The sequence below is a fragment of the Zingiber officinale genome, chromosome 10A, assembly GCF_018446385.1.
Source record: "Zingiber officinale cultivar Zhangliang chromosome 10A, Zo_v1.1, whole genome shotgun sequence".
NCBI classification, from domain to species: Eukaryota; Viridiplantae; Streptophyta; class Magnoliopsida; order Zingiberales; family Zingiberaceae; genus Zingiber; species Zingiber officinale.
The window spans coordinates 36212239-36233713 of NC_056004.1; positions in this window are offsets into that span (position 1 = coordinate 36212239).

Genomic DNA, 21475 nt, shown 5'->3' on the forward strand with positions numbered 1-21475 from the left:
CTTTGTGGTTGCTCGGACCTCCAGGTGCTTGGATCCATTCCGGGGGTCTGAAATTCCTTAACTCTAGCTTTGATTTTCTAAATCACAGAGTTAGCACAACATAATATAAAATATAAGTATAAAATTAGATAGTTTTGAAACTGTCCGGTCATGACTTTCATATTTCGCTAGAATCCTAAGTTAGACCGACGCCTACTATTTCCTCAATGAGAACATGTCCTCACTTACTACTATCAAGAGAGTTTATCTGTTGCTAAACATCCTATTCTCTTATCATATTTGTGCTCGACATCTAATCTTGACCTTCTTCCCATTAGGCGTCTGATCCTCGACCCGCTTAGACTTTTGCTCGGTGTACGCAACCCCCAGCGCTTCCCACCTAGTGTCCTTGACCCCTAGGACTTCTGTCGGACATTCTCGATCTGCCAAGACTTCTACCCAGTCCACTCGACCAGGACTTCTTTGTCCAATCCACTCGACCAGGACTTATTGCCCAATCTACTCAACCAGGATTTCTTTACCTAGTCTTAAGTAGAACTTTTTTTGTACATTTAGTTAAAGTCATTAGATCACAATGAATTAACTTTGAACCTTACCTATATTAAAACTTTGGGTTCGACTATCCGGTACTCCTTGCACCTACATCGGAAATGTTATGGTCAAGAGGAGCATTATTGAGACTTTGATTTTTGGATTGATCTGCTTAAATTTTCTGGTATATTATAAGTAGAGGGCTTCATTGATTGGATTAATAAAGTGGAGAGTATTTGTGAATATAAGAAAGTTCCATATCAAATGAAAATGAAGTTGATTGCTATTAGACTTAAAAGTTGAGCATCGGCATGATAAGAATAGTTATGATGGTCACAAGAGCAAAATCAAGATTATTGATTAGGAGAAAATGGAAAATAAAATAAAAGATCATATTCGATCTTCTATTTGATTACTTCAAAGCTTGTTTTAGCGCCTACATGTATTGGTATGGGATGTAAATTTCCAACGTTCTCTAGTCGGTGAAAAATCACAAAATCGGAAGCTCAAGAGCAACCAAAATAATCGGCTAATGTCCTTCGGGATTCACATCCCACCCAGTAGCCATCGTAGATTGAGAAGACTTTGCACGAGAATCTAGTGGAATCTGCAGAAAGAAGGGTTGAATATGAACACAAATTTATAGAAACTCAGACAAAGATGAATGAAGCCGAACAGAAATTTGATGAGGCTAAAAGAAAACTACTTGCAGCAGAATCTATTATATCATTGAAAAATAAATTAAAAAATTCTACAATTTACTAGACTTTTAAACAAAAGTGCAATTAAAAAGTCTTAGCTTAACTTTTCTCTCCTCCGTGATCTCTTCTTTCCCTTTTCTTTTAAAACCTCCATAAACCTAATCTTCCTCAACCCACATTTGTGCACCCTCAAACCCTTTGTCGCGTCGCTGTTACCGTACATCGCTATTGCCGCACGTCACATGCCGCTGTCACCAAATTAAGACCATTGCTGCCAATGATACCATCCCCGCACTATTATAGTTGCACCGCCGCCGAGTTGTGTTGATTGCATCTATCTTGTTAAATTTATACATTGTATCTATTCTTTATCTTGTTTGTTTTAAGTAGTAGAGGATATAAAATCTTATCAAGTTGATAAAACCATTTGATAAATGGTTTCCTTGTGATTATGGCCTAACAAAATTTATTAATGATATTTATTATGGGCGATGAAAAATTTAAAGATATCACAAGAGAACTTAGGATAGTTTCTTGAAAGAGAACGCAAATTCTCATGAAAATTTAAGTGAATAAATAATAGAAATTGATCCTGCCTGTGAACGTCAATAAGTGAATCATCGATAAGTTGACTTTGATGATAACTTGATCGCTAATTTCTAAATTACAATGAGGATGATGACGTAGTTCTGCAAGCCTAGGCGAAAGTAGACAATAAGAAGAGGGTTAGAATGATGACTAGGGGTTCCTCGGGATAGCCATTCTGACGCTCAAGTCAGAGAATGAAGAAGAGGAAGATAAGTATTAGGGTTTAGATGTATATATGTGAGTATACCTTAGATGTCGGAAAGGGCTACCTTTTATAGGGAGAAAACATATATTTTCCTTATTTCTCTCTCCTCACGTTATCATTATTTAATTTCTTAAATAATCTAAAACTTATTCATGTTGTTGTTTTTTTCCTAAAATAATTCTGAATTCCAAAATCCACACGAGTATTATCCTCTTCCTAAAAGAGTCTTGAATCTCAAAATCCATACGAGTATGTCTTCTCCCTATAAAAGGGGTTATTCTAAGGATTTCTCTTTGTCTAATGTCCATTAGGATTTTTGCCTTGCCTAGTATCTAGTCAACTTGATCTTCTAGGGCTTTCTAGTTGAACTATCTGCACACTTAGTTAACATAATTAGATCACAATGAAACTTAACTTTGAACCTTTTCCAATATTAAAATTTAGATTTGACTATTTGGTACTCCCTATACCAACATGATCAATTTAGTTCATTGCATAATTTGACTACATATAAAATTAACCAAAGTGGTTCATTATTCTTCATTTAACCTCATTGGAAATAATAGAGAAGACAATATATTGGTATACGAACAGTGTTGACTATACATACTTGCGGCAATTAAACTTTTAGTGTGGGAGATATTGTAGGTAGGGCTGTAAATTAACCAACATTCGTCATTAAACTTTGTATTTGGCTCGGTAAATGCTCAAGGGTGGATCCAGGATCTTAAGTTGGGGGGAGGGGGGGGTCTCGCATATTGAAAATCATCTACTCTTTTGAATGTTGAAACTGCCCTAAGACACTTGTCAAGGACCGAAGCATAACCTTAAACACTTGAATGATTAAAATAGAAAAAGAATGATCAAAGTCTAAATTAGTATTTATAATCCTTAATAAAAAATCTAACATAGCATAATATAATCTACATGAATATTGAAGGGATGTATCATATTTGTTTCAAACAGATGGAATGATAGTATAACTAATTATAAATTAGTCTCCTAGTTAAAGAACAAACTATGCTTGGTTGAATGCATGATCAACGTGGAAATGTTTACATCAAACTGTTGGTAGTATTGTGAAGGTTCAAAAAAAACTGACTATTAGTTCATATATTGTGAGATGAGTCATGCATATTAAATTTCCTAGTATAAAGCCTTATTTAGGAAGATAAAAGTCATAGAGTAATTGTAACATTGGTTTATTATGAGGAATATGTAGGAAATGGGGAAAGTGGGAACATGCCCACGTTCCCCACTACTCTTAATGGAAAAGTTCATTATATCTCCGGGTTATTTTCCTTTATAAAAGGTGCATCCAAGGATCATTTGGCAGGTTTTTTAGGAGAGATAAGAAAGAGAGAAGGAGAACATCTGAGTCGGTGAGATTTGGTTCATGAAATTGTGGAGAACTTTCTGATCCTGTGATTGTTCTTCCGATAGTAAGTCTTGCCACCACCGATTATGGATCTGCGAAAGATCGTTGTAAGTTTTAAAGGCTTTTAATAATATATATCATGTTGTAGAATTGCTTCAATGGTATCAGAGCACATGCATTCTAAAGCATGATGAAACATGAGATGTTATTGTTAGTAGAACATAACTTACTTTTCCGTAAAATCCATGTTATGGCTTGGCTCCATTTGTTTTGTTTGCTGAGTAAAATCATTACCCCAACGGAGTTTGTCTCCGATTTTGTTTTTCCGTATCCAAGCAAGATCATGTCCATGTCGCGATCTGCCGACAGCAACCGCGATCAGCGACTGTAATAAGGCCTCGAGTGAACACCCACGGGGTTTGTCTTCGTTTGTTGGCCGGCTGCGTGCTCATGGCCGCCGGTGACTGGCCGTCGTGGCTGGTGACTGTGTTTGTTGCTGTTGAGATGGTCTGCGACATGAGGATCGTGCGAAGACAAACGACAGATTTGGGGCGACAACATAAAACGTAGAGAAAGCTAGGTTCCGACTATAAGGCTTTGATAGAAATTTTATTAAAAAGTTTTTTCTGCATTAAACTCTGACTTGTTAATGCATAATAATAATAAAAAAAATTTGTGCATCGACGAAATATGCTAATACATGCCTACTGTACCATGCTAATGTATGCCAACTGTAGCATTTTAATTTGTGTGCATGCGGTAATTAATTAGAAATGAGCTCAATTAATTTATCATTTATGACAAATGGAGTAGATCAGTTTTGGTCCATTTATATCTGGTTCAGGTTTAAATCATTAGTTGATTCAATCGAACTAATTTGATCCAAACCCAAATCAATTTGGGTTGATTAATTGGGCTTGGATCAAATATGATCAAATGATCAGATTTGTTCTATTGGGTCAGTTTTAATCAATTGATTAGATTTATTCTAATTGGTCAGACTTAAACCAATGGGCATTAGTTTGATCAAACAGACCTAAATTTGATCAATAAGTCTGAAACTGGCTAAAATGAACTTAGATCAAACAGTAATAGAACATAGGTACAAAAATCCCTATCTAATTAGATCAGTTCTAATTATGGACTATGGACCAAGCTTAGGATCTGGATTCCTAATCAACCAATCCAATGAGTCAGTCGACTTAGACTCTTGAAAATCGAGAAGATTTATTTTTTTTGATTGATTATGTTGGTACTATGCCTGTATAAATTGAATTAAGCCGATTTTGTACTAACTTATTTAATTTTAATTTTTCATATGGTTAGTCGTGATTTACGACAACATGAGCTTTGAGAGGAGATTAAGGAGCTTGATTTTGACCCAGTTCAAGGACTCGAATGGCTAATTGGTCGGCTCAATCAGTTGTTCTGGAAACTCGAGCGAGAAGAGTTTTCAGTCCAAGACACACATAGAAGATGGGCTCTGGTCTATTCACTGCTGAAAAATCTTAGGCAGATAGCATTCCAACTTTGGGATGATTATGATGGGCACATCTCATATTCAGAGATATGCAGACAATTACTTCATTTCTATTGGGGTCCTGAAGATCCAGAGGAGAATCCAAATGAATCTGAGGAGGATTCAGAAGATCCTGAAGATCCAGAGGAGGATCCAGATGAATCTGAGAAGGATTCAGAAGATCCTGATGAATCAGAAGAGGATCCAGGAGAGTGTGTGGAGAATCTAGAAGAGGATCCAATTGTGGATCCAATAGAGAATCCTGAAGTTGTCCTGTCTGATATTACCCCAAATGAGTCCAGGCTGAAAGGAATAATACTGGCCACTACACTAGTGTCTGTCCTAGTGGGAGTGGTAGTAGCCTATCTAGTTTACTAGAGTTATATTATTGTTATTTTCATTATGTGTGAACAATTTTAGTCCATTTCGTTCATGTCAGTTGGTTATATGTTAACAATATGCAACATGATTTTATATTAATGATATGTTCATTTATTTATGTTGTTTACTTGACATGATGCATGATTAGTTCATTTTTATTAAATGATCAGTTCATTTAATTAAAGTAATCATGATTTATTAAATGATCAGTTTATTTAATTAAAGAAATTATGATTTTATAAATGATTAGTTCATTGGTTGGGATGTGTGTAATAGAATTGATTAATATTGATTTGATTGGTCATACAAATGATGAGTGAAAATATAGTTGTCACTTGATTTTGTAAACCAACTCAAATTAATATTGAGTCAATCATAAATTGCATGCATATGATTTACACTGAATACTAAATAATGTGTTTATTTATGATAGATTATGTCAACAAAAAATATTATAGCTGAAAACAACAAGGGTGAAAAACTTAATGGGGATAACTATAAGATCTGGCACCTCAAGATACAATATATACTTGAGGAATAAGAAGTTCTGGAGGCTGTAAATCAGGTTATGGTAGAACCTGTAGATGATCCCACTGCACAACACAGATGAGATCTTGATGCCTATAAGGCATGGAAGAAAAAGAACTCCACTGCAAAGGGCATATTGATTAATTCAATGGTAGATGACCTAGCTTTTGAGTATGAGTTGAATCTTTTGGCTCATGCAGTCTAGGTAGCCCTTAAAGAAAAATACAGTGCAGTAAGTCTGAGCAAGCTTCGATAGCTGACAATCAAGTTTGATAGCTACAAGAAGCGTCCGAATGTATCAATGGTTCAACACCTCAGGGAGATATCGAACATGATTCGGGAGCTTAAAACTGCTGGTCATGAGTTAACCGACGAACAAGAGGTTCAAGCAGTTATTCGTTCACTTCCAGATTCTTAGGAGACCATGAACCAGACCCTAACTCACAGTGAGAGTATCAAGGCATTCACTGACGTCTCACATAATATAGAATTGGAGGTGGAGAGAGTTGAATCCGCAAGAATTTCTGGACAAGCCTATGTGGCTGCAGGTTCTGCTGGATCATCTGGATCCATAAAAAAGAAATGGTTCAAGAAAGAGAAGGGAAAGAAGAGGGAAGCTACTGCTATGGGACAGGGCCCAATCAAGAAGATAGTAAAGAAGACTGGAAAGAAACCTAAAAACAAGTTGACTTGTTTTAACTGCGGCAAGAAAAGTCACTTCGCTCGGGAGTGCACTGAGCCGAAAAAGGTAAATCCAAATATGTCTTCATTTTTTGAGCATTTTGTTGCTAGCTCAGTGTTGTTAGCTGATTTTTATCCTTTGTGGATTATAGATTCGAGAGCAACCAACTATGTAGCTCGAGAACGAGTTACATTTGTAGAGTACTGTCAGGTACCAACTGGCAACAAGTGGATCTATGTAGGAAACAATGCAAGAGTTGAAGTCAAAGGAGTTAGCACTTGCAAACTCAACCTCCGTGGTGGTAGAGTTTTGTTTCTACATGATATCCTATATTCTCCTGAAATTTGACGAAATCTTGTTTTCGTTACATGTCTTCTTGATTTATGGTATTATATTAATTTTTACAGTCGGTGTGTTGAACTTAAGATTGACTCAGTGTCAATCGGACATGATTTTTTTAACAAATGATTTTATGATTCTTGATGTAGAACCAAATGCCAAATATGCTATTGATGGTTGTTTTTCAAACATTGCTCTAACTAGTGATGCAGATATAACTGATGAGGTTTGGCATGCTAGATTAGGACATATAGGACACAAACATATGAATCGGCTTGCTAGAGAGGGTCTATTGGGCACTCGGGCTAAGATTCAATTATTTATATGTGAACATTATCTTGTTGGAAAAATAACTAGGAAATCATTTGGTAAGGCTATTAGATCTGAATCAACATTGCAGTTAATTCATTCAGATATTTGCGGTCCAATGAATGTGAAAGCTAGACATGGAGCTTTCTATTTCATTACATTTATTGATGATTTCTCTCGGTTCGATCATGTGTATTTGATTTCTCACAAATCTGAAGCATTGGATCGCTTCATTCATTATATGAACGAAGTTGAGAATCAAATGGAATGTAAAGTTAAGACTTTACGCAGTGACCATGGAGGGGAATATTTGTTTGATATATTCAAGACAATATGTAATGATAGAGAGATTATAAGACAACTGACAATCCCTAGAACTCCACAATAAAATGGGGTAGCTGAAAGAAGAAATAGGACTCTTCTTGAAATGGTTAGGTCTATGATGTCACAGGCTAATTTGTCAATCTTCTATTGGGGAGATGCATTATTAACTGCAGCCTATATACTTAACAAAGTGCCTTCAAAGTCAGTTCCATCTACCCCATATGAACGTTGGACAGATAGAAAATCATATTTGAGTAATCTGAGACTCTGGGGGTCAGCTACTTATGCTCATGATCGTTCTCACAAGTATGGAAAACTGGGACTTAGGGTAAGAAATGTATCTTTATAAGATATCATAAGACCTCCAAAGGTTATGTTTTCATATGTAAGTAACTAGATGGAACTATCTTCGAAATATATTTGAGAGATGCAATTTTTCTCAAAACAGAGTTCCCAATCAGAGGTGATGTTGATAAAAATGTTCCTCTATTTGAGGAGGATGAGATATTATCAACAAGAGAGGTGTCAAAAGGGATACCTAAGTCTAGTCAACCGAGTGGGAGTGATATGCCGAGTCATGAGTTAACTTCTCAACAGCCTAACTTATGGAGAAGTGTTCGTAAGATCAAACCTAAGAAGAGGTTTGATATTGAGAATGAGGCATTGATTACACTTCCAATTGGCGACGCTGAACCTCAATCCATTGAGGAAGCATTGGGATGTAGAGTTAGAGAAAAATGGAAAGCTACAATGGTTGAAGAGATGGAGTCTATGATTCAGAATCATGTTTGGGACTTGGTTGATCTTCCTCTGAGCCGAAGGGCTATTGGGAACAAGTGGATTCTCAAAATAAAGAGAAAAGTTGATGGATTGATTAACAGATACAAAGCTCGTTTAGTTGCAAAAGGATATACCCAAATGGAGGGTATTAACTTTGAAAAGACATTTTCTTCCGTAGTGAAATTTGTGTCAATACGAGTTATTTTGGTTTTGTGGCACATTATGACTTGGAATTACATCAAATGGATGTAAAAATCGCTTTCCTTAACGGTGATCTTAACGAAGAAATTTATATGGTTCAGCCAGAAGGTTTCATTGCTGAAGGCCAAGAACAGAAAGTATGTAGACTTAGAAAGTCTATATATAGGCTAAAGCAAGCGTCAAAACAATGGAACATAAGATTTAACAAAGTCATTTTATCTTATAGTTTCGAGATGATCAATGAGGATCATTGTGTTTTCCTGAAAAGGGAAAAAGGAAAGTATATCATTTTATCATTATATGTTGATGATATACTGATAGTTAGAAATGACATAGGATATGTGAATGAAGTCAAGAAGTGGTTGTCATCACAATTTGATACAACGGATATGGGAGAAGTTAAATACATCTTAGGAGTGACTATCATAAGAGATCATCCTAAATGACTTTTGAATCTGTCGCAAGAGTCTTATATAAATAATATGTTACATCATTTCAGCATATCAAATTGCAACGTAGAACATACACCTATTGTGAAAGATACTATTTTGAGTAAGAGTATGTGTCCTAAAACTCCAGAGAAAATAGCTGAGATGAATAAAAAATCATATGCTAGTGCTATTGGTAATTTGATGTACACTATGTTATCTACACGTACCGATATCAGCTATGTTGTGGGATTGGTCAGTCGCTTCCAGTCAAACCTAGGACCGAGACACTGGAAGGCGGTAAAAAGGATATTTAGATATCTGAAGGCGACGACAGATTATTGTCTCTGTTTTCAAGGATCAGATATGAGTTTGAAAGGTTATTCAGATGCAGATTGGGCAGAGGACCTAGATGATAGAAAATCTATATCAAGCTATGCATTCTTGCTGAATGGTGGCACCATCTCCTGGTATAGCAAGAAACAAGCTTGCGTAGCTTTATCGACTATGGAAGCTGAATATGTGGCATGTTCAATAGCTGTACAAGAAGCAGTCTGGTTGAGAAGGTTCCTAAAACACTGAAAATTACTGAGGATAGTGGAAGTCCAGTAACTATCTACTATGACAGTCAAGCTATAATAGCTTTTTCCAAGTGATCCGGCAGTAAGGTCGGGGGACCCTCTGGAGAGGAGTCAACGCCACGTGGAGGTCAAAAGTCAAAAAGGTCAGCATGAGGTTCGGCCGATCGGAGATGGGGTGGGTTGACCAGCCGAACGGGTCCGAGCGGAATCAAAGACAACCTGATGGGGAGTCGGGTTTCTGACGCTCATGGTGAACAGGGTCGCCGGGCCGAGCGGGTGGCCCGCTCGGCCGAGACGTAAAGCATCAATGTTGTGGAACCCTCTCAGCCGAGCACCCGGTCGGACCTTCGTCTGGTCGGGCCGATGCTTGCCGAGCGGATGGACGCTCGGCTCAGGGAAAAAAGAGACAAGGATAAGGGGACATTGGAAAACATCTTCTAATAATAGGCATGTCCGACGACCAGGCCATACGTAGAATCGTACGACGGAAGGTTCTGCTTTCCCATCAAAGAGGTGCTCAGACTGTAGCAGTATGGTGTCAGGCATGCTCCTCTGGCAAGCCCATACTAAGGTATGGTACAGGACACGTGTACGCCTCGGTAGGTGTGCACAAGCCTTCCCACAGCTCTATATAAGAGCCCTCAGACTTCGCCAGAGGTACGCGATCTCTCGTCTTCGAAGCCACTTCATCATTTTCCTCTTGCCTGACTTGAGCGTTGGAGGGTCATCGCTGGGAACCCCTTCCCGGCCCGACTTCTTTGCAGGTTCGCCGGAGATCCATACGGTCGGTCAGAGATCCACATCATCAGTTGAAAGAGCGCTACGTGCCCAGCGTCCATCGATTCAGCGTTCGGACAGGATCAAATTGGCGCCGTCTGTGGGAACGCACCTGCATCCGAGCAGAAGCGATGGACGAAGCTGGACGACAGCACACTGTGATGCTCTCCCAGGAGGAGCTCGACGCTCTAATCGAGGCAAGAGCAGCTAAGCTTATGGAGCAACAGAAACAGAAGGCGCAAGCCGAGCGGCTAGAGCAGCAAGCGACGTCAGCGTCAGGAGGCCGAGCAGAAGTACCGCCTGCCACCGTTCCATTTCATCGGGCCATATTCCGTACGCCTCCTAAAGTCGCAACAGCTAACCGTATCGAGGATCTTCATCCGACGAGGTGCCCATGTGAGACAACCGAAAAGGCAAGGCTCCCCGAACGGACGCCTCCCCCGAGCGGATCAACCAGCAATTTTCAGAGGCCATCTTGCGGGACCCTTTGCCCAAGCATTATGTGCCCCCGGCGATCGAAGAATATAACGAAACCACCGACCTGGACGACCATCTAGGAAAGTTCGACAACACAGCTACACTACATCAATACACAGATGGAGTGAAATACCGGGTGTTCCTTACCACCCTCTCGGGATCGGCGCAACGATGGTTCCAGAGGCTGCCGGACGGATCCATCACCAGCTTTAAAGAGTTCCGCATCGCTTTTCTCCATCATTTTGCGAGCAGTCGGCGTTACCAGAAGACCAGTGTTAGTCTATTTGCCATCAAGCAAGAGCCCAGGGAGCCGCTCCGAGCTTATATCCAACGATTCAACCGGGTGGCCATGGATATTCCAACGGCCACCTCAGAAACAATGATGAATGTGTTCACGCAAGGCCTCGTGGACAGTGACTTCTTCCGTTCACTTATTCGAAAGCCGCCCCGAGACTATGATCATATGTTACACTGGGCCAATGAGTACATTAATGTGGCGGAAGCCCAGGCGGCCCGAAGAAAAGAAGCTCCAACTGAGCGGCCAGCCCCTGCCGAGCGGAAGCCGCTCACTGGCCACCAGCCGCCTAGAGGACCTCGAGCCGAAGCAGTCCGCCCTCACCACGCAAGGTCCCACGCCGTTCAAGAGATAGCTGCCAAGCGGCCCAAACCAAAAAAGAAGGTATGGACCCCCATGTTTTGCTTGTTCCACCGGATCGACACGCATAACACACGAGATTGCCGAAGCCTTCCCCTGATCGCCCACCCCGCTCCTCGGAGTGGCCACCGTCGATCGCCATCATCCGACAGGCGACAGCGACACCATGAAGCCGATCGGCGGATATCAGAAAGTCCCCCGAGCGGTATCATCCCCAGAGGCACGAGGACAATCCCCGGGTATCTAAGGAGTGGCCTAGGTCGTCCGCCCGGGAGGAAGAAAATAGAAGCAACACGTCCCGAGGTGAAATCAACATCATCGCTGGCGGACCGACCGGAGGTGACTCTAACATAGCAAGGAAGGCGAGTGTCAGGCATCTCCAGATCCATGCGGTTGGCTGCAGTCAAGAACGGGCGAGCGGGCCCGAAATCAGCTTCGGGCCCAGGGACCTTGAGGGAGTCGAAGTGCCACATGACGATGCCCTCATCATTAAAGCGGTAATAGCTAACTATACTATTCACCGCATTTTCATCGATACAGGCAATTCGGTCAACATTATATTCAAGAAGGCTTTCGACCAACTGCAAATTGATCGAGCTGAGTTGCTGCCCATGACAACCCCTCTCTACGGGTTTACGGGCAATGAAGTTCTGCCGGTCGGACAGGTCCGACTGGCTATCTCACTGGGAGAAGAGCCGCTCAGAAGAACGCAGACTGCCAACTTCGTCGTGGTCGACTCTCCCTCAGCATACAATGTTATCCTGGGGCGACCAGCGCTTAGTGAGTTCCGAGCGGCCGTCTCCACCTTCTACCAAAAAATTAAGTTCCCGGTTGAAGACAAAGTTGGAGAAATACGGGGAGATCAGCGGGCGGCTCGACGATGCTATGTCGAAATGGTCCGAGCCGAAGCTAATGCCGCGCGGAAGATGCCACGGATCGAGGTAAATGCCATAACCGAAAAACCACCCTCTTTGGGTTATGAAGAAAAAGAGGAAGTATAAATCCACCCGACCCGATCGGAGGCCACCACATTTATTGCAGCCGATCTGGAGGCAAGCCAGAAAAAGGAGGTGATCCAATGTCTCCAGAGAAACTGCGACGTCTTCATTTGGTCGACGCATGAGCTGCCGAGAATTTCGCCAGGTATAGCGCAGCATGAGCTTCATGTCCGACCGGACGCTCGGCCGGTGAAGCAACGGAAGAGGGACTTTAGCGCCGAACAAAACGCCATCATCTGAGCGGAGGTCGAGAAGCTCCTGGAGGCCGGCCATATAAGGGAGGTCCTGTTCTCGAGCTAGCTCACAAATGTAGTGCTAGTCTCAAAGTCGGGGAACAAGTGGAGGGTTTACATCGATTTCCGGGATCTCAACAAAGCATGCCCAAAGGATTTCTACCCTTTACCTCGGATTGATCAACTGGTGGACTCCACGGCCGAGTGCGAGTTGATATGCATGCTAGACGCCTATCAGGGCTACCATCAGGTGCCGCTTGCCCGAGAAGATCAAGAGAAGGTCAGCTTTGTCACAGCCGATGACACTTACTGTTACAATGTAATACCGTTCGGACTGAAGAACGCAACGCTGAGGAAGTATGGAGTCAAGCTGAACCCTCAGAAATGTTTGTTCGGAGCAAGAGGCCGGCGTTTCTTGGGCTACATAGTGACCGAGCGGGGCATAGAGGCAAATCCCAGCAAGGTAAAAGCGTTGCAAGATATGCCGCCCCTAAGAAATTTGAGGGAAGTACAGCGCCTGACCGGGCGGATAACTGTATTATCAAGATTCATCTCTAAGACTGCCGACCGGAGTCTCCCTTTTTTCAAGATCTTACGCAAAGCTACTAAATTTCATTGGGACGAAGAATGCGATCGGGCGTTTGAGGAGCTGAAGACATACCTGAACTCCTTGCCCGTGTTAGCCAAGCCAGCTGTAGGTGAGCCGCTCTGTATTTACTTATCCTCAACCGAGCGGGCAGTAGGCTCGGCATTAGTGAGGACGAGCGGTGAAGAACAACCCGTGTACTTCTTGAGACATATTTTAAAAGATGTTGAATCTCGCTACACTGGGCTCGAGAAGCTGGCTTTTGCTTTGGTCCTCGCCGCTCGGAGATTACGTCCTTATTTCCTGGCACATACAATCATCATCCGGACAAATAGCCCATTGGGAAGAGTGCTGCTAAATCCAGAAGCGTCCGGACGACTCATCAAATGGACAACGGAGTTGAGTGAATTTGACATTCAGTATCAACCCCGTTCGGCGATAAAGGCGCAGTCCTTAGCAGATTTTGTTACCGAAGTGCAAAATCCCGAGCCCGAAGCGATGTGGAAAATATTTATGGATGGATCATCCACTCGGCGCGGGAGCGGGATTGGTGTGCTATTACTCTCTCCCCAAGAAGAACGGATGCACCTATCCGTCCGGCTGGATTACAAAGCCACAAATAATGAAGCAGAGTATGAGGCCCTCATAGCCGGCTTGCAGGCCGCCCGGCATGTAGGAGTCGGTCGGGTGACACTCCATTCAGACTCCCTGCTGGCCACCCAGCAGCTCTCGGGCACTTTTGAGATTAACAACGCTCGGCTCAAGCTCTACGCCGAGGCCTTCGAAAAGCTCAAGGCCCACTTCAGAGAAGTCATTATCCAGAAGATACCCCGAGCAGAGAACCAGGCGGCAGATGAGTTAGCCAAGCTCGCAAGTTCAATATCGTCGGTCATCATCCAGCAGCCGATTGAGCAAGTATCCTTGGTGGCGCACATTGACCGGATGGAGGGCCTCGCATTCCCGAGCGATTGGAGGACAGCCATCATGGAGTTTCTGTGCTCAGCTGCGACATCGTCCGATTGGGAAGAAGCCCAGCTATTGAGGAGGAGAGCTGGTCGGTTCACACTCGTTGGAGACCAACTCTACAAGAAGGCTTTCTCTCGCCCACTTTTGAAATGTGTGAGCTCGGAGGACGCAGAGTACATCCTACAGGAAGTGCACCAAGGATCGTGCGGAGGACATCCGGACGGACGATCGCTAGCTAAGAAGATCCTGCTGGCCGGGTACTTCTGGCCAACCCTACAAGCAAACGCCGCTCGGACCGTCGCGACGTGCCTCTCCTGCCAGAAATACCACAACGTCTCCCATCGACCGGTGGAAGAGATGAAAGCATCTACAGTGTCTTGTCCGTTCGATCAGTGGGGAATGGATATCGTGGGTCCGTTCCCTATGGCGACCGATCAGCGGAAGTTTCTACTGGTGGCGGTCGACTACTTCTCCAAATGGGTGGAGGCCGAGCCACTGGCCAAGATCACCGAGCAGATGGTCAAAAAGTTTATCTAGCAGCATATAATCTGTCGGTTCGGCATTCCTCGCCGGCTCATATCTGATAACGGGCGACAGTTCGTCGGGAAACAGCTTGAAGAATGGTGCAAAAGTTATGGCATCGAACAACACTTTACTTCCGTGGCGTATCCCCAGAGCAATGATCAAGCCGAAGTAGCCAATCGGGAGATTCTTCGCATTCTTAGGGCTCGGCTCAACCATATGGGAGGAAGCTAGGTGGACGAGCTGCCGGGCGTCCTATGGGCTATCCGCACGACTCCAAAGGAGGGAACGTGCGTCACGCCGTTCCATTTAGTGTACAACGGCGAAGCAGTTATCCCAATTGAAGTCGGCGTAGAGTCCGTCCGGATCCAGAACTATGATGATGACAATGCCGAGCGCATGGCGATGGAGTTGGACTTGATCGACGAAGAGCGAGCCAAGGCGTCCATCCGGCTGATGGCGTACCGGCAGAGAATGAAGCAGAACTACAACCGGCGCGTGATCTCTAGAGCATTCCAGGTTGGCGACCTAGTGTGGAAGAAAGTGAAGCCGGTCGGGGACGTTGGTAAGCTGGAGGCTCCTTGGGCGGGCCCCTTCAAAGTCATCGAAAAGCTTTGCTCGGGTGCCTATTATCTGGAGGATAGAGACGGGTGGCAACTGGATCGACCGTGGAGCGCAAATCATCTCTAGCCGTATCGAGCTGGGTGAAAGGTGCGCCGATGTAATATATGTTGTATACTTTCCGTTCGGCTGTATACTTGAAATGCAGGAGTAAAAAATAAGAAAATTAGCACAAGTATGGGGCATCGTCAGCCGAATCGGAAGATCGTCAAGCTCCGACGTTAAATATCGAGTCGCGCCGGCGACTATAAACCCTCCGGTCGGAAGAACCGTCGAGCTCCGATGTTAAATATCAAGAGTCGAACCGGCGACTATAAACCCTCCGGCCGGAAGATCGTCGAGCTCCGACGTTAAATATCGAGAGTCATACCGGCGACTATAAACCCTCCGGCCGGAAGACCGTCGAGCTCCGACGTTAAAAATCGAGAGTCGCGTCGGCGACTATAAACCCTCCGGCCAGAAGAACCATCGAGCTCCAACGTTAAAAATCGAGAGTCGCGCCGGCGACTATAAACCCTCCGGTCGGAACACCGTCGAGCTCCGACGTTAGAAATCGAGAGTCATACCGGCAACTATAAACCCTCCGGTCGGAAGACCGTCGAGCTTCGACGTTAAAAATCGAGAGTCGTACCGGCGACTATAAACCCTCCGGTCGGAAGACCGTCGAGCTCCGACGTTAAAAATCGAGTCGTACCGGCGACTATAAACCCTCCGGTCGGAAGACCGTCGAGCCCCGACGTTAAAAATCGAGAGTCGTACTGGCGACTATAAACCCTCCGGTCGGAAGACCGTCGAGCTCCGACGTTAAAAATCGAGAGTCGCGCCGGCGACTATAAACCCTCTGGGCGGAAGACCGTCGAGCTCCGACGTTAAAAATCGAGAGTCACGCCGGCGACTATAAACCCTCCGGCCGGAAGAACCGTCGAGCTTTCGACGTTAAATATCGAGAGTTGTACCGGCGACTATAAACCCTCCGGTCGGAAGAATCGTTGAGCTCCGACGTTAAATATCGAGAGTCATACCGGCGACTATAAACCTTCCGGTCGGAAGAACCGTTGAGCTCCGACGTTAAATATCGAGAGTCGTACCAGCGACTATAAACCCTCCGGTCGGAAGAACCGTCGAGCTCCGATGTTAAATATTGAGAGTCGAGCCAGCGACTATAAACCCTCCGGCCGGAACGAAAGACGCGTGAAGATAAGCGGCGAGGGAAAAAAGTGACAAGTCGTATGCCACCTACGTCCGCTCGGGAGGCCTAGTTAGCCGAGTTGTGTGTCCCCGACCAATCACTCACAAGCAGGCCAAGTAAAAACGAAGTTGCACAAAGATAAAATTTTCATGGAAATTAAAGTAATCAAGGCCGAGCGGCCGAATTGCAAAAAGGAAAGTTTTTTGGTTGAACGGCCGAATTACATGAAGACTTCTACTCCAAAAAATCATAAAGGTCCTTAAGAATTTTGCTGAGGAGCGCCGCATAATCTTGGGCCGGGATGCTGGCGGAGTCAGGAAGTTGAGCCTTGGACTTCAGGTAGTCCGTTGTAACGGTGATGACCAGCTCAAAGGTATTATACATCCGCTCGCATACTTTTTCTGAGAATTCGGTCGAGCGGATGTGTTTCAGCCTCAGGGCTGCAACTCGGCCGGGCTTCGCCTCTTGATATTCCCTGAAGGCAGCTTGGGAAGCCTCGAGAGACTCCTGCAAAGTCTTCAGTTCATCCTTATGCTTAATCGCCTCTGCCGAGCGTCCCGCCTTCTCGCCGGCCAGCTGATCCATCAGCTCCTTGACCTTTTGCTCCAGACCCCGAGCCTCGACATTCTTCTTCTCCAGATCGGAGATAGCCGTCTTCTTCCACTCAGCAGCAAGACTTATCTTCCGATCAAGCGTCTTCACCTGCCTTTCAAGTTCTCCCAGAGTGTAGGCCTGATCGGCCGTCTTCTTTTGCTCGGCCGCCAGTAGATCTTGGGTCTTTTTGAGCTCTTTCTATAGCTCGGCATATGAAGGACCCTGGGAGGGCGCACCGCCTGAACTCTTTAACCTTTTTAGTTCTACGTCCGCCATGGCCAGGCGGTTGGAGACGGCGATCTCTTCTACCCATCTCTGGCATAAGCAAAATCGTTAATGACCGATCGGAAAGAATGCGTAAAAGACTTCAAAGAAAACATACTTACCCCAGTGGCCTGCTGCATGTGGCTGTTGGCCAGATTACTGAGGGGAATCATCGCGACGTGTGCCCGAGCGTCGGCCCACATTTCGGCTAGGGGCCCCTTCATGGTGATCATGTGCTCGGGTGCGGTCGACCGATCGGATTCGGCCATCAGCTCTTCGGTGGGGAGATGCAGGGAGACCCTGATGGTACCGTGCCGACCGGGAGTCGTCTGGGCGGAAGCTGGCGAAGGATCGGAGGCCGGCGCAAAAACTGGGACAAAATCGCCGAGCATTGGACTTGACGGGGAGCGGGCGGAAGGGCGCTAACAGGCACGACCTCGAGGGGGTCCGCGGACGCGTCTAGTTGGGACGGAGTCCGATCGGACGAGATTGCCTCCACCACTGGGGCCTTGCCGCGAGAATCGGCAGTGGTCCGCTCGGACGGCTGGATCGCGGAAGTGGCCGATCGAAGGGGTGTCTCCGCTCGACGCCTCTTTTGTCGTAGAGGGTGGTCTTCCTCCTGAGCGGAGCCTTCGTCCCAGACGGAAGGACCTCGGCTAGAAGTTATGCTAACCGCCGGCTCTGGGAGAGAAGCCTGAGCGGCCGACTCCCCCGCATTCGTCTCGCTCTCTCCTTCGTTAGAGCCGACCGGTGTGATGCCCAGTTGCTCCATCTCTTTGGCAGCTGCGGCCTCGAGTGCCGCCGCTTTCCTCTTCAAAATGCCGGCCATCACGGACTCCATGACAATGTCCGCTGCAAAGGAAAAAGGAGAAAATCAGTTAGCAATCAAAGCGAATGCACAAGTAAAATTCTTACCGAAGCCGCTCGGGAGGGGGGTCCTGATCGGACTCAGGCCAAATATGTACATGACCCCTTCAGGTAAGAACTTGTTGATGTCAAACTTCAGACCGGCTAGCATGTTGGCAGCGTGAAGATAATCCGGTCGGGTCTTGAACCTCTTAAGCTCAGGGGAGATTGGCGGTCCGACCTGCCACTGGGTTCAGAAAGCGGCCCACTCGGGAAGACGTAGATAGAAGTAATACTCTTTCCAATGTTTATTGGAAGAGAGCAGTTTATTGAAGAAAACTAAACCGGGCCGAGCCTGGAACATGTAAGTGCCCAGCTCGGACTGTTTGGGGTAATAAAAATAGTAGAAGACCTCCGGTCGGAGGGGAATGTTGTGGATTTTGAACAAGACGACAACGCCGCATAGAAGGCGGAAAGTATTAGGGACTAGGCTTCCGAGCGGAATGCCGAAAAAATTACAAACTTCTACGATGAAGGGATGGATTGGAAAGCGCAGACCGGCTATGAACTGGTTGCGGAAAACACAGAAAGCTCCGCGCGGCGATTTGTGTGGCCGAGCGGAGGGGGAGGGTAAGATAATTTCAAAATTAGAGGGGATGTCGAAATTGTTCATCAGAACATCGGCATCGCGCCGATCGAAGCACGACTCCATGGTAGTATACCACGGGCCGAGGGATTGGTCTTGAGGCTGAGAAGAACTGGCCATTGTCCGAACGGATGAAATCACAAAAGGCGAGAAGAAATGCAGATGATACAAAGAAGAGGACGACAAACGAAACAGTGCCCAGAGGACCAAAACTCGGGAAAGAAACGCAAAGAGAACACAAGAATCAAGGATAGAAAAGAAGAAGAGCCTTACAGGGAAGAATGAAGATCAACGAGGAACACGGAATCGCCGGAAAGAGGAGAACCGAAGCCGCCGGAGCACTAAAACGCCAAAGGAAGTTTCTGGGCACGCGAGAGTAGAAATGGGCGAAGGAAGAAGGCAAGGGCTTTATAAGGTCGGGCACGATCGGCCTCAACCGTCCAATGCAGGTCACGGGAACTGAAGCATGCATCAGGCCGTCCATTTCAAACTGCCTCGGTCTCGTCGCCCACGACGCCGCCGCCGTACGATGACGACAGCGGCGCCACGTGGCATTCAACCACTAGAAAGCACTTAATGAGCGCCTTCATGAGGTGCAAAGCGCATGCCCATCCTTAATGTCGAAGATTGGCGCAAATTTCAAAAAGATCCAAGGAATGGCGGCGTTGACTGAGGTTATAACTATCCCCGTGGGGGCCGAGCAGAGGATAGTTTAACAAACGCCACTCGGCGTGACTGGCAGTCCAATCAGTCGGACTAATCGCCTCCTTCGACTAGACTTGAAGGGGATGCAAGTGATCCGGCAGTAAGGTCGGGGGACCCTCTGGAGAGGAGTCAACGCCACGTGGAGGTCAAAAGTCAAAAAGGTCAGCATGAGGTTCGGCCCATCGGAGATGGGGTGGGTTGATCGACCGAACGAGTCCGAGCGGAATCAAAGACAACCCGACGGGGAGTCGGGTTTCCGACGCTCATGGTGAACAGGGTCGCCGGCCGAGCGGGTGGCCCGCTCGACCGAGGCGTAAAGCATCAATGCTGTGGAACCCTCTCAGCCGAGCACCCGGTCGGACCTTCGTCCGGTCGGGCCGATGCTTGCTGAGCGGATGGACGCTCGGCTCAGGGAAAAAAGAGACAAGGATAAGGGGACATTGGAAAACATCTTCTGATAATAGGCATGTCCGACGACCAGGCCATACGTAGAATCGTACGACGGAAGGTTCTGCTGTCCCATCAGAGAGGTGCTCAGACTGTAGCAGTATGGTGTCAGGCATGCTCCTCTGGTAAGCCCATACTAAGGTATGGTACAGGACACGTGTACGCCTCGGTAGGTGTGCACAAGCCTTCCCACAGCTTTATATAAGAGCCCTCAGACTTCGCCAGAGGTACGCGATCTCTCGTCTTCGAAGCCACTTCATCATTTTCCTCTTGCCTGACTTGAGAGTCGGAGGGTTGTCGCCGGGAACCCCTTCCCAACCCGACTTCTTTGCAGGTTTGTCGGAGATCCATACGGCCGGTCAGAGATCCACATCATCAGTTGAAAGAGCACCACGTGCCCAGCGTCCATCGATTCAGCGTTCGGATAGGATCACCAAGGATCCCAAATATCACAACAAAGGTAAGCATATAAAAATTAAATATAATTTTATGAAGGATATTGTGGCTAAAAGAAAAGTAATTCTTAAGTATGTCCCTACACGTGCTATACTTACAAATCCTTTTACTAAGCCAATAACTAAAGAGTCATTTAAAGAACATGTAAAGTCTTTGGGACTTCATAGAATGTAACAATATTGAAATAACAATCAGACTTTGTGATTTGATTATATCATTTGCCATAATTTATTCAGTGTATATGTTATATTTGTTACATTCATATAAGATCTCAGTGAGCATGTTGGCAGGTTGAGATTGGTCCACTCACATCGACAATCATCTCTATTTGTTAAGTACAAATAGAGGTAAGACCGTTACTTATGGAATAGCTTATGCAGCTGAAATTAGAGACAAATCCGTAAGTTGAGATTGCCTTGATAATTATGTCAAGATGAGATCATTTATGTGTTAATAATGATCGAAGTAAATGAACGCACCATTTACTGAACCTGTTGAAGGCCAAATTAGAATTCATATGTTGAATTTAGGATTAGACATTAGGTGTGTCTAGATCAAAATTTGTACGATGTTAAATTTGAACACAACATGCACTCTTTTAAGTAAAGAGAATAACATCGTAACATGTGATTCATACCACATGTGCTATTGCGACAAAAAAGGTAGTAGGAGAATGAATCCCTATTTCTCTACTATGGGAGACCTTTGAGATTATAAGTTAATCTCAGTTTTTACCTTAGTGACTATTTAGCTGTTTACTTAAAGTTCTAATCAGTGTCTGCTACTTTAGCATGTATCCTATGGCTATGTATAATTCGATCAATGGAACATAACTAGGAAAGCGACTAATTAGTATGAATAGATTCTATCTAAAAAGGAAGATTAAATATATTTACATCATTAGATGTTATTCACTGGTCGACCCATTTCTGTTATGTATAGAAATGAATGTGAATATTAGATATGGAAATGCTCTTGACATAATGGTCATAATAAATTATTAGAGATGTTCATTGAA